General features: G+C 41.8%; 1 long non-coding RNA gene across 1 annotated transcript; it reads left to right on the forward strand.

Moving 5' to 3' along the window:
* Positions 1-769: 769 nt before the first annotated feature.
* Positions 770-3783, forward strand: LOC142865837 (uncharacterized). The gene is made up of 3 exons (XR_012915934.1): positions 770-903; positions 2837-2941; positions 3707-3783. It is a non-coding gene; the product is annotated as an uncharacterized LOC142865837 (long non-coding RNA).
* The last annotated feature ends 8401 nt before the right edge of the window (positions 3784-12184 follow it).

Here is a 12184-nt window from a genome sequence, read left to right on the forward strand (position 1 = left end):
TTTGTTGCATTCTTTCATTTCATTTAGTGGATTTACTTTGGAGGATTGGGGTATCTTGACCCTGTTCATAAGTTTCTTCCTCCACAGAGCCTCAAATCAGTATTGTCAGGGTTAGCAACCTTCCCCATGGCTTTATGGGGTTTAAGGACTCTGGGCTTAAGTTGGGTTAGAATTAAATTTATCATTGTTCCAAAAGGGTACCATGGGTGTTTTTCCCTATGACTATGATGATCCAAATTGTTTCAGCAGAGGCACAGGTGGTGCAGTGGAACTTTTCTGGGTCCACAACTCAGAGGTCAATGGACAGAAACCATCTTCTCCTATGGTCTTGCCATTTTTGCCACATGGGATTTTTTTTTTTTTCAGTCTTTTGCTCTGTACAAATTCTCTCAGAACATTTTGGGTTTCTAGCGAGCAAATTCACTGTTTTGGGTCTTTGTTAACACTGAATCACATGTGGTCCAGACCATCTGGGTGGTTATGAGAAAATGTTTGGGGACCCAGTGGCCCACCTCTTGGGTGGCTGTTTCCTCTTCCATGGAGTGACAGTCAATCTCATTTGGGTCAGGTTCATATCCAGTAAGGTCATTTTGTCTGTGGTCCAGGTGAGGGCCATCAAGCCCTGTGATCACAAGATTAGCCATTGGGCCTGCTTAGCAAGCAGCAGTGATAAGCAAGCCAAAGCATATTGGATAGGGGTTTTGCATTAGCAGAGTATTAATAGTTCAGTATCAAATGCTTCTCTTGCTTCTTTTCTCATCAGTGACTGGGCCACAGGCCACCATGGAGGTGCACTTCGGTCACCTTGAGTGTAAGGAGAGTGTGCACAACAGCAGCATGGGAAGCAGCAGCAGCACAAGAGATGAGCAAGATCACTACCTTTGCCTAAACAACAACTATTAGGTGATGAGGGGCTAATGCTTAATTATCCTTGGGGGTAGTGTTCTCCTCCTTTTCTAAAAACCTGACAAAGGGACATTCCTGAGTCTGTCCCAGAAATGCACAATCACAAACAATGTATATATGTCTGCCCCAAGCAGCCAGTAACAGTCACCAGGCTAGATGCAATGGTCACAGCCCAACGGTCACCAATCTGACCCCTAGTAAGTGGGACTCAACTGCTGACCAGTTAGGGCATGTGTTGTCACTGCCTTTATAGTTGGAGCCTCAGAGACCACCCACCAAATACAGCCCAAACTTAATGGTATATCACAGTGGAATACAGGTAATTAATTACAATTCAACACCTATCAAAGAACACAGTACTAGACAAGCCAAAGAGTACACCCAACAATTGATGATCTCGTCCCAGACAGTCTTTGTTGTATCAATAGAACCAGTTGGTTAGCCAAGTAGCAGTTAATTAAAGCTAACCAGGTGTTCTTGGTCCTGGTTGGGTCATCCTGTATGATGACTCTTGTTTTTATCACTTCTATTGGTGACGAAGAGATTTCTGCCTTAGGGTTATGGGCATGCCCAAACACAGGACACCCAACACTAAACAGATGAAAGCCACAACAATTCATTAGTGTCAAATACCGACAGCTTGAGGAGGAAGACACCACACAGAGTTTACACTCAGAAACTGAGTGAAAAACTATGGGCTATGGGAAGCAGGCTTTGTAGTATCAAGAGGGTGAGGTACTCAATGGTTTTTGAGGGAGGATGTGATAGGCTTGCTTGAATAATTTTGTGGGGTGACAGAGAACTGAAGCCACTCCTCAGAGATAAGAAAGAAATGCAACTGGTCCATTTGATAAGGAGGGTTGTTTGGCTATGAGACCTCATTCAGGAGCAGTGTGGAAGAAACTTGTGGTTAGGCCATTTGAGGCCCTCCCATCTCACCAGATGTCAAGGCAGCACATATTAATTTTAGGCCTTGTATCACACCCCCTCCACACACACTCAGAGGCCAGAATGGGTGACTAGGGAGATCCACCTGGGACCTTAGTCCCTGGGTATGGATGATTGGATCCTAGGATGAAGGCATCCGAGTGACTAGCACTACAGTAACATTATTGGCTGAAGCACAGGGCTCCATCTCAGCCAAACACCACATTCCCATTCCCAATAGGAAGTCAAGTGAGCGAGGTCTCAGAAGTCTAGGTCCAGGTCTCCCTGAGCCAACTCCTTCCAGTGGCTGTCTGCCCTCCCCACCTGTGGCAGCCCAGCAGCCAAGCTTACCAATAAAAGAAGTCCAGGACAATGTTGAAGCGTTGGAAGACAGGTTAGAAGCCAATGTGGAATTTTGAAGCAGGATTGGAGTTATTGGTCTCGGAGCGCTGAAGAACTGAGGGCATGGGAAATGGCTGCAGACTGTGAAGAGGATACAGGAAGGGTGAGGAGGGTAGCACCAGGCAAAAGGGAACTAGGGGACGCTAGCTATTCAGTGAAGAGTTACCTCTAACCTCCACTAGAGCATAGTGGGAAATGGGGAGTGGAGAGGGCAGGGGTCAGTCAGGAGCTCAGAGCCCAGTAGTGGCAACAGGAGCAGCTACGCAAAAGCTCTCCTTCACATAGCGCCCCCAGGACGCACCAGGCCACTTCGATCAGTCGATCAGTTGGCAGCTACTTCTGGCTGCCACTGGGCGGACACTGAGCACTGCGCATGGCTGGCTCCGCCCATCCCGACGGCAGCCAGCCTATCCCAGCTGGCAGGCTCTAGAAGCCATACAAAAAGGCCGGGAATCCTATTTTCACCCTCAGTCTGTCAGCCGCTAGTCGCCTCCTCCATCGGGCTTCTGCCATCCTTTCAGGGCTAGCTCCAACTGCGGCTAGGGGTACTCTGCCCCGTGCCTTTGCAACAATGCAAAATGTGCTTTTTCTCTTGGAACAGCGTATGCCCCAGAGTTTTCTTCTTGTGGAGGAGGGACTGTAGTGACTTGATTGCCATGGCTGAATTTGCGTTCTGAAAGACCTGGACACCTTTGCTCATCAGAAGGTACTGGACTGCTAGTTATTCCCGGATCCTTGAGCCTCTAGTAAACCTGAGTACCTTCCCTCTGAATGGGGTGGAGGAGAATTACCCATGGGTTTATGACAGGGCTTTGGCCCCAGCAGGAGTACTCCTCTATCAGGACAGAAATTGGGATCCAGGAGCCCAAGAATTGCTTGAAAATTTAAATTTCCAAGAGTGCTCTTTGCCCCAAGTTTAAATCCCCAGGACATAGCTCAGAGAACTGGAAGGATAGCTTCACCAACTGAGATCACCCCAAGATGTGACTCTGTCCCATAGTCAGGAGATGCAGAATTGAAGTGAGGCTTCTTGGCTAATGCCAGAGAAGGGGAAAAAAAGGCAAATGTTACTGTACCTGATCTTCAAGGGAGTTAGCCCCTGGAAAGCAGGCCTTTCTGATGCTCCAGTATTTTGGCACCATCACATGGAAAAGACTGGCATTTTGACTAGAAGGCTCCTATTCTTTCCACTATCCTGTGGAACAGAAGGATCTCAGAGGATGAGGATATGCCTCCAATGCAATCCCCTGCATCCTTCCTATCACAGGTCCGCGATAAAGTGAATTCAGAAAGAGGCTTCTTCAGAGCTGGTGAGCCAGATGGGCAATCAGCAAACAGAGCTCAGTTTTGTTTACTGGCACTGGACCTCCTAAGGCATGCCATTTAGAAGTGTTGAAATCAAAATGGATTTCAAATTCTTCTTGGTTAACTAGAACATTCAAACAGAAATATGCTGTTCTTCCCCTTTCAGTATTTGGTGAAATGAGTTGGGACTGCTTGGGACTGGCATATTGCAAAGGTTCAGTTACCCGGAACTCCTGGGAATGGGTGAGTGTTTCACACAGCTAAGAATTCTAACTCTTTACTCACACTCCCCCCACCCCGTGTCTTAGCTTGTTTTTGTTTTTGTAAAGGAATACCTGGGTGTTTTATAAAGAAAAGAGGTTTATTTAGCTCCGGCTCTATAAGCTGTACAGAAAGCATGGCACCAGCATCTGCTTCTGACAGGGGCTTCAGGATGCTTCCACTCATTGCAGAGATGAAGGGGACCGGATGGCACCAGGCCATTCAATGAGGGATTTGTTCCCAAGATCCAAACATCTCCCATTAAGTCCCATCTCCAACATTGGGGAACACATTTCAAATGAGATTTGGAGGAGTCAAATATCCAAACCATACCACCCTCCTTGTCTTTATTTATTTATTTTTTTTACCATTTTAGAATCACATATTTAAAAAAAATGTTTGTTCCCTGCCTTATTTTAACCAGTAGAACACCCTCACACTTGATTTTCCCTTTTCCTTTCTCCCCCTCTTTTGTCTTCCATTGCAGCAAATGCTTCCTTCCTACATAGGTGAAAGAGAAGGAAAAAAAGGTGGGAGGAACCATATATCACTAACCATCCCATGCAGGGGTGGGTCAGATGAACCCACCCCTACTGCTGTTCATCCCATGTCCTTGGTCACCCAAGCATCCTTGTAGAAATAATCCTTGCTTGTCAACCGTGTAAGGGCCATTTCAGGTCATTTTGTCCAAGCACCTGAATTGTGCATGGGAGGAAACTGAGGTCTAAAGAAGGAAGAGGCATTTGCTCAAGGTTTCGTAGTGGCAGAGACCAAAACTAAAACTCTGTTTTCAGGTTTGCCTACTTCCCTAATTGTTTTTCATTGAAAGTTGCCTTTGACTGGTATTTCAGGCAATCACCAGCAGGTGGGAGTAGATTTGTTTGGTTGGAAGCCGGTTGTTCCCAGCACTCTGGAATCAATTTCACAATCAGCCCCTCATTTGTCAGGGAAAGGAAGCCTGAAGCCTGAAGTTTTGTTCCTAGGTGCCTTTATGACTATAGAGATTGCCAAAAACTTGATGGCATGAGAAATTTACTCCCAGAGCTTACATCCCAGACTCACATGGCAACTGGCCCAAAGGCAACAAGATATATGCAAATGCAACTATAATTTGTACTTGTTGAGCTTTTGTCTAGTTAATTTATTAGAATATCTATAAATATCTAGATTGAATGGACTTAAACCTGAATATGGGATCATGGTATAGGGAAAAGAGCGCTGACATACTGTGTTCTGACCTAGCTCTGCCACACAACAGTGAGTACAATCATGCATCACTTGACAGGGATACGTTCTGAGAAGAGTGTTGTGCAAATTTCTTCACTGCGGGCATAAAGTGTACTTATAGTGTACATAAAGTGTACTTATAGTTATACACCTAGGCTACATGGTTTAGACTATTGCTCCTAGGCTACAAACCTGTGCAGTGTTGACTGTACTGAATACTGTAGGCAATTATAATACAACAGTAAGTAGTGTTTGTGTATCTGAACATATATAAACATAGAAAAGGTACAGTAAAAATACAGTATAAAAAATAAAACTGATAAACCTGTATAGAGCACTTATTGTGACTGGAGTTTGCAGGGTTAGAAGTTGCTCTGGGTAAGTCAGTGAGTGAGTGGGGAGTGAACGTGAAGGCCTAGGACATTACTGTGCATTGTAGACTTTATAAACACTGTACACTTAGGCTACACTAAATTTACAAAATTTCTTTCTTCAATAATAAATTAATTTTGCTTACTGTAACTTTTTTGCTTTATAAACTTTTTTTTTACGTATAAACGGGTACCAGTTTTGATTTTATTTCATCATATTAACATACATGACACATCAAAATGAGAAATGCACAATTGAATCATTCAATAGCTTGCCTTACTCCAAAAGAACACTATATTCATATTAAACATTTATACAGTCTTTCTACCTAACTTTACAAATGTCCTAAACCGTTTTCCAGCATTTCTCACGTAGAATTCTAGTTCTGTTCTTTAAAATCACCACCTGTAGCATCCTAGTAGACTCCAGGGCTTCCCCCACGACCCCACGCTGAAGGAGCCGCCACGCCGCAAACGCCTGGCAGCGCTAGGCTTGCCTGAGGCTGCCCCTTCGGCATGGTCGTCTTGATTCCAGGAACTGATTATTTGACATTAGTGATCAAGGACTACCCCGTCGTAGTGTGTGACTACATCACAGTTAAAGGAAGGAAGGGGACCAGGGCCAAAAGAAACCCTAAATGACGGAATGCAAACTTCTGCCCAGAGATCTCCTTAAAACCAAGTCCTCCAACCCTCCTGAAACATACTCAGCTGTGGAGCTATTGCTTTCATTTCCGAAAAAATGTTTGACAGATGTGACCAGATTCTGGAAGCAGTGAACTGTTACACATTTTGTGTGTGCTTTATAAACTTTTAATCCTTTTACTTTTGACTCTTGTAGTAACACTTGGCTTAAACACGTTGTAAAGCTATAAAAAATATTTTTTTCTTTATATCCTTATTCTATAAGCTTTTTCGTATTTAATGTTTTTATTTTTAAACTTTTTTGTTAAAAACTAAGACACAAGCACACACAGTAGCTTAGGCCTACATAGGGTTAGGGTCATCCATATCACTGTCTTCGGGGGCAGTAATACACATGGAGCTGTCATCTCCTATGATAACAATGCCTTCTTCTGGAATACCTCCTGAAGGACCTGCCTGAGGCTGTTTTACAGCTACTTTTTTATAAGTAGAAGGAGTAAACTTCAAAATAACCATAAAGAGAATAGTATAGTAAATTGTAGGCTATAGGAATTTTTCAGCTTCGTTACAATCTTACAGGACCACTGTTGTGTGTGTAGTCCATCATTCACTGAAATGTCTTCATGCAGCACATGACTATATTCCAGTTTGCCTGGAGCTTAAGGTGATTTGGAAAGTGAGAAAGAGGTTAAGAAGCAAGAGAATTGGCAGCACCTGGCCTAGTGAGGGCCACACACTCAGTGCACAATAAATACTTGTTGAGTGAATAAATGAAACAAGAAAGTAAGTTTCAGGGGCCTGATTGTTAAAACTATTCTATTTATTTCTATGTTAGAGTCAACAATAAGCTTTAAAAGGATTTGTGCAGGGGAATGACACAGAGTGGTGCCTTAGGAAGAAATTTGCAGTTACTTTGTGAAGGAGAGATTGGAAGGAAGAGAGACTAGGGACAAAGCCAGCAGTTCGGAGAGTGTTAAACACCTCTGCTTCTGGCAAGCTAGGTAATTTGGACTAACCATTCCAATGACGACAACTAAAAAAACTAGATGAAACATGAAAAGACATTATGTATATTAAGAGCTAAGAAGTGATGAGGCAATATCTAGAAGACAAGAACAGAGATAGGAGAGCCCAGCACCCAAATCCACTTGTGCCTAAGAGCATTTGCTGAATCCAGAAAAAAAGAGTTGTGAATCTGAGCTATGGTTTTGGTGGCCTCGTGGGCAAAGGGGATAAAAATTGAAGCTTAGGGCCCAAATGAGTAGGGGATTTAATTAGTACTTCATCCACTTTCAGCTAAGACTCTGAGTGGCTACCCCTTTAGAATAGTGGTAAACCAGAAGTAACCATCACCTGGGGTGGTTCAAAGAACCTCAGGCCCTGAACTTGAATTCTTTGACAAGTCGAATCCCCAGGCATTTGTCAAAATCAAATGAAAATACTCTCTGCAGGAAGGTTCTGTCTCTCTGGGCCCGAAATCAGTCTTAAAATAATTTTTCAATAATATATTAGTATATAGTCAAAGATAAGTAGGCACACAAGGAAAAAATACATTTTAAGTGACAACCAGGAAAAAAAATAGACAATGAATACAAATTTGCAAAGAATTCAAGTACCAGAATTATGAGACACAGACTCTAATTACTATGGTTTCCTATAGTTCAAAAAATTAAAGATAAGCTTCAAAATATCTTCAGGGGGCCAGGCACAATGGCTCATGCCTATTATCCCAGCATTTTGGGAGGCCTAGCTGGGAAGATCACTTGAGGCCATGAGTTTGAGACCAGCCTGAGTGAGCCACATAGTGAGACCCCGTCTCTACAAAAAAATAGAAAAATTGTCTAGGCATGGTGGCACATGCCTGTAGTCCCTGCTACTCAAGAGGCTAAGGCAGGAGGATCTCTTGAGCTCAGGAGTTTGAGGTTGCTGTGAGCTATGATGACACCACTGCACTCTAGCTGGAGTAACAGAGCAAGACCCTGTCTCAAAAAGAAAAAAAAAATATATATATATATATACACACACACATGCACACATATAAAAAATATATATACACTTTTATATATATTTTATGTGTATATATGCCTCTCTTTAGGGAGATAAAGCCATAACAATGAGATAGCAATTTGAAAAATAATCAAATAGAACTTCTAGAACTGAAAAATATGAAAAGTGAAAGTTTAATGGCTACATTTAATAGATGGCCAAACACAAATGTTATATGATGATAACTGCAGTGGAGAAAAATAGACTTAAGAGAGAATTATTAAAATGAAAGATAGGTCAGAAGAAATCGTCTAGAATTCTGCCAGGAAAAACAAATTATATGAAAAAAAGAAAAGATAGGATAAGAAACACAATGAATAGAAATGAGATCTAACATACATTTAACCACTTCGGGACCGCACTCACCAGCCACGAAACCTTGCCAACAGCTGGCACTCACGGTCCGCATGATAGTTTGTGCTGTGCATTGACGATGAATCTGTTTTGCTCTTGTGTGATGAGGAAAGCTTTAAAGCACTGAAAGCTTATTTTACTTTACAGATAGCTTTACTTGTAATGTATATCAGAATAGGTAACATATACATATATGTTTTCATTGTTATTTTTAAATGTTCACAATTTTATTTTGATAAATGAAAAATTAGAAAAGCCATATCATGGCTGTCAGCTAAAGTCGATGTGCACGTTCCTCTGTGGCTGTAGACTGTAGTCAATGCTGGGCTGTGCACATTCATCTGTGGCTGTCGACTATAGTCGACGCTGGTACCAAAGTGGCTAAGAAGACTGTTTCTGGGGAAATGGGGAAGATGATGGTCAGAAATTTTCTAGAACAAATGAAAAGCACTAACTAAGCCACAGATTCTAGAAGCCCAATGAATCCTAGGCAGGATGGATTAAAAAACAAACAAACAAACAAAACATCTCTTATAGTGAAAGTACAGAAAACTGGAAATAAAGAAGGCTATGATAGTGATCCAAATTACAGGTAATGACCTTGGGCAGGAGCAGAATGAATTGGGACAAAGGGATGATCCTTTAGACTCCGGCCTTTAAATTGCCCTTTACTCAAAATTTCCATGAAAGACTATTTTATAAAGATGTTATCCATTTCATTCCTAGTTACTAAAATATATTTGTCAACAAGTCAATTTGTTGGAGCACCCTGGCTCCTAGGAGCCATTCCCAATTGTCTTTCTCATACACGGAAGGCCATTGTTTAATTGGTATATATCTCTCAGCTCATAGGCCTTGAAAGAGGGGAATATTTTCCTTAGGAATAAAATGATTATTGCAGCTCAGCCCAAAGGATGGAGAAATGTGCTTTTATGTGACTTTTTAAGAGAAAGCAGAATAAAAGTGAATCTTTGTAGAAATTCTTCCTTTTGCTTACCTGATTACCACCCAGATTTCACACTGCTTCTAAGGAAAAGTATATGAAATGAATAATTTTGTGGTTCCCAGAGTGTCTTATTACAGCCTTCAGGCTTGACTCACCGGACTCTCTATGTGTGGCTAGCATACCATTCCTGTTGAGGTTCATATTTGTAATAGAGCTAAAAATGGAATGGTCTGTCTTTTGAGGGAGTGAGACTTTTGCATATTACTAGAGCTTTTCATACAGAGACTCAATGGTCACTTGTCAGGAATAAGATATAGGAAATTCTGCTCCATATAGGATGTTTTTCAATGATTCTATAGTCCTCTGAATCTCTGAAATTTTCTGACAACAATCTAAGCTAAAAGCAGCTATCTGTAAAGCCTCATAAGAAGGATTTCAGTGTTTTTGCTCAAAATATTAATATGTCTAGCCTAGCATTTATTCTATTAGATATTCGATGTATACATATCTCATGTAGCCATAAAGATCCTCATTATTACCACAGAAAACTGTTTCTCCAAGAAAAGGTATTGGGAGAGTAGGAACTCCTTCTCTATTGCTTAAGGCCAAGCTAATCAGAAAGCTGTCCAGCAGTGAAGATATTAACCTGCTTTCATATGCAATATATCACCAACAATTTTGACCAAGTATCACAAAGGGAGGGCTTCCTGGATTTTTTGTTCTGATTTTGCAGGATTTCTCTTCACTTTTGCCAGGCATTCACAATTTGTATATGCTACAGCTTTCTTTCCAAAATCTGCAGAAACCTGCCTTTTAACATCTGTGGCATCTTCTAGCAATTTCTTCCTCCCTTACTATGGAAGGGCAGGAGCAGGAAAAAATCCTCCACTAACTCTAAGGTTTTTATCCAAGGGACTTGCTGCTGGAGCATAGGATACTAAAAAGGGCATTTGACTACAAATCTGAAGATCTAGTGTTACAACCTCTGAATATCAGTTTTCTCCTCTGGAATATAGAAGTGATAATAATTCCTGTTTGTTAACAGAACAGCCCTAACAGAAGGAAATCCTTATCTGTCCCAACTTCCTGGCTCTGTGTCTTCCCTCATTCCCTCAGCCTGATCAGGTTTCTTGTAATCTCTGCCTGGAAGGGCTACTGTCACTATCACCTCTAGCCACCAGGGGTCCGCAGCTCTCTTGGTCTAGTTGTGGAATGAACCTTTTTATTGATCTAATTGTTTCCCTGAATCCAGGCAAGTGTGGCTGATATTTACAAAAGGAACCTTCTTCAGAAGCTCAGTGAAACAGAGGGGGATAAGTACAGGGAGCAGAGACTCTTGTCAGGGAGGAGGTTTTAGTACACTAATGGATTTGGGTCTTAGGTGCCACCAGCTACTCTGTCCTTCAGTGGGGCTACTGATGGCTGGCCTCTGGGCACCCTTGCCCCTGCTCCTATTCCCAGGGAGTGATAAACAGGGGTTCTGTACAAATGGTGAATAGTAACCCCTGGAGTTTTTCAGGGTGCAGCCCAAATGGCCATATGTGGTTTTAATGTGACTCTTTTCTGAGTGTCAGAGGGCCTGCACTAGTCTTTCACTGTTCCTCCAAGCTTCCACCCTACCCCCCTAGGCTCCTAATGATTGTACCTTTGTCCTTAACCATGTTCTCTCTGCTCCTCCCTCAAGTTAAGTTCTACCTGATCAAGGGCTTTTCTCTTATATGGACATATCATATCAATATACTCTACATTTGTGGTAATAGAAATAAGTCATAATGAGGCATTTAATCCTGTCAGCAATTCTAGTCCCTGTACTTCTCAAAATCACTCCAAAACATCCCTTTACTTCGTGATCTCTAAGACATTGTCAGTGGTATTCCAGATGCTCCCTGTATTCCCCAGGCTCCTTTCAATTTATTGCGATCATGGACTATAGTATTTCCCGGATGAGACATTTGATACCCGGTGTGTGATCCTCAAGCACTCTCTTTCTTTGCCCTGGTAACCCTAAAAGCCACATGCTGAGATTATAACATCAAAGATGGAAGGAACCTAGACACCTGAGTCCTCAGGTGGAGCTCTGGACATGCATTTGACCTATTGTAAGCTGAAAGTAAGATTTGTTAGGCTAAGCTGCTGAGATTTGGAGATTTCTTTATTATTTCAGCAAAGCCTAGCCTGTCTTAACAAATACACTGTTCTGCATTCCTGTCAGTGTCTGTACAATTATTATAAAAGTCTATAAACAACTCTTCCTGCATGTTTTATAGGTAGCTTGAATCTAAAGTGTTTGTCTTAAGAATCTAAAGTGTTTGTCTAGTCCCCTGAATATTTCCTCCTTTTTGGCTGTTCTTAATCTCTGTGAATGGATATCCGGTTGTGACCTGATCATAACCTAGAAGTCACCTATGCCTTTTCCTTCTACTCTCCACTCCTCTATCCAGAAAGTCATCATTCATTCATTCATCAAATATTTATTGAATAACTATTTGTGCAAAGTACTTTTAGGAGAAATGGTACATAACAGTGGAAAAAACAAAAACCAGTCAAAAATCCTTGCCATCATGGAACTTACATTCTAGGAAAGGAAGATAGAAAACATGCAAGCAAAATAAGTAAAATACCTAGTCTGTTAGATGATGATAAATGCAATGGAGAAAAATAAAGTAGGGGAGGGGGATAGAGAACACTGTGGGAGTAGTGGATGGTTGGAGGGTGAGGATGTTATTGTAGATAACGTGGTCAGGAAAGGCCTCATTGTGAAGGTGCCATTTGAGCAGAGACAAAAGAGATGAGG

Source organism: Microcebus murinus, chromosome X (assembly GCF_040939455.1).
Source record: "Microcebus murinus isolate Inina chromosome X, M.murinus_Inina_mat1.0, whole genome shotgun sequence".
Taxonomy (NCBI): domain Eukaryota; kingdom Metazoa; phylum Chordata; class Mammalia; order Primates; family Cheirogaleidae; genus Microcebus; species Microcebus murinus.